Below are 2,377 nucleotides of genomic sequence, written 5' to 3'. Positions count from 1 at the left end.
TCTAGAGGGTTGGATCCCCTCCTTCGAAAGCGTCAGATTGCAGAGCCTGGGCTACTCTCAGGGTGGAATATCCGTCTTCGAAGAATGTGTCTGTCTGTCTGTCTGTCCGCCCGCCGCTTGCTGCTGGAGCTGTTCGTCCGTCCGCCTGCTTGCTCGCTGTCCATCGCCGTCGCCGTAAACGCTGCCGCCGCCGCCCCTGCCGCCTGCTGTCCATCCGTCTGTTCGTCGCCGACCATCGCCGACGCAGCCGACGCCGCCGCCGCCACCGCCGCCGCCGCCGCCTGCTGCCCGTCCGTCTGTCAGTCGCCGTTCGTCTGCAATGAGTACGCCCACCTCCACTGTCATCTACACCTCCCCCTCCCCCTCTCCCACAGTCACTTCCTGGAGTGCCACCCCTGGCCTCCCTCCTTACACCTCCCCTCCCCTTCCCCCTCTTACCCATCCCCTATCTCCTCCCCTGCTGTATACCCACACCTCTTCACTCTTCCTCCAGCCTCCAAACCCTCAACAGCTCCCACTACTACCCCCGCCCTCACGTACGCTTCTGTTGCCGCCTCTGCTGCCGCCCCTTAGGTGGTCGGCTTCCCCTCTCTCACCCACCCCGTCGCTTCGTTGTCTGCATCTCCCACAGGCATCACGTCGCGCTGAGCCACCATCGCCACCACTGAACCAGCTGCTTCTCCCAGCGCCTCCACTACGCCACAGGGATCTGCCACCCACCACCTCCCTCTCCTCCCCGTCCCTCTCCCCTCCTCCCAGCCTCCAGTCTCCAAAAAACCCCAAAAGCGCGTCATTACCGACTCTGCTCCCGCCACTTCCCACAAAAAGTCAACACCACCTCCCCCTCCCCCTGCCGTCTCCATGGACACCACCCCTCCTCCTGCCACCCATACCTCAGCCACCACCCTCCACACCTTTGTCCTGTCAACTCCTGATCCTAAGTTCCTCGACGCTCGTACCCTCACCGTGGAGATACGGAAGCACTTAGCTGGTGCTCCCATTTCCCAACCCATTCCCCGCAGGGACTCATTCCTTATCAAGTCCCCGTCCCCATCCTTTCATACAGACCTCCTGCGAAAACTCCCACGAGTTATGTTTGGCCCCCACGGCTCTTTGACACCCTTCCTTTCCGCATCCACTCCTCATCAGCCCCAGCCTCACCATCGCCCCCCCCCACCTATACCGCTGTGATCACCAAGCTCAGCCCGGTGATCACAGAGGATGAAGTGTTGGCAGAACTGAACTCCCACCTGGACTTGGAAATCCACTCTGCCTGCCATATCCACAATGCCTCTGGTCCCACCTACCTCATGTGGGTGTTCTCTGAGTCCGCCTCATCCATTGACCATCTCCTCGCCCAGGGTGCCCTGATATACCACTGTCGCCACCCTGTCGAATCCTCCAAATCCCCTCCCCAATCCTACCATTGCCAGCGGTGCCTGATGTACAATGACCACCTGACTCCCAACTGCAAAAACACCCTCACCTGTCCCCATTGCAAGGCCTCCTACTTTCTTAAGAACCGCCCCAACCTCGCTGCTCCTCCTTCCTGTAATACTTGCAATGGCCCCCATCCCACCTACTCCCACAAGTGTAAAGCTAAACCCCCTCCAGCCATCCCTGAGCTTACAGTCCCAGTTCGTCCCATCAATCCCCCTGTCCATCCCACCAATTCCCTCCGTCCACCCCCCATGGCCGAGGACATCATCTGGTTCCTTACCGTTGTACTCCAAAACATTCACCCTTTTCAGCACCCCCACACCTTCCAACAAATCTCCCTTGCCGCTCGCTCCGTTTTCCACCTGAACACCTTCGCCACCTACTCCCACAACCAAGCCCACTTCACCTTCACCCGCCTCGACACTCTAGTTTAAGTCTCTTCTCTTCCCTCTCTTCCCCCGCTCCTTCCCGCCATGGCGCGACGCGAGTATCGCATCCTCTTCCAGAACATTTGCTCCTTCCACTCCAACAAATACCTCCTCATGCACACCCTCTCCCACCAGCAGGTCGACACCTTCCTCTTGAACGAAACCTCTCCCTATATCCTCCACCGCACTGATGCTCCTGGTCCTTGTGCGCAGGGTGGAGTCGCGATTGGCCACCTTAAGCATATCCCCGTCCGGCCACAACCTCTCCTCAATGACCCCACCGAACATCTTATTCTTATTGTCTTCTTCCCCTCCCTCACCATTACCTGTGCCACCATCTATGTCCGCTCCACTGCTCCTCTTCCTTATGACTTTATCTCGCACATTGACCTGAAGATGACTGGCAGGTGCCCAGTTGAAATATCGTGCGAAGTATTGAACGACGACCGGCTGCAAGCCCGAAATTTGTTTGAACTGCATTAGTGTTGTTCGAGCTGAGTGATGTTACC

This window comes from Schistocerca serialis, chromosome 6, assembly GCF_023864345.2.
Source record: "Schistocerca serialis cubense isolate TAMUIC-IGC-003099 chromosome 6, iqSchSeri2.2, whole genome shotgun sequence".
In the NCBI taxonomy this organism is placed as follows: domain Eukaryota; kingdom Metazoa; phylum Arthropoda; class Insecta; order Orthoptera; family Acrididae; genus Schistocerca; species Schistocerca serialis.
This window is presented reverse-complemented; position numbering follows the sequence as displayed.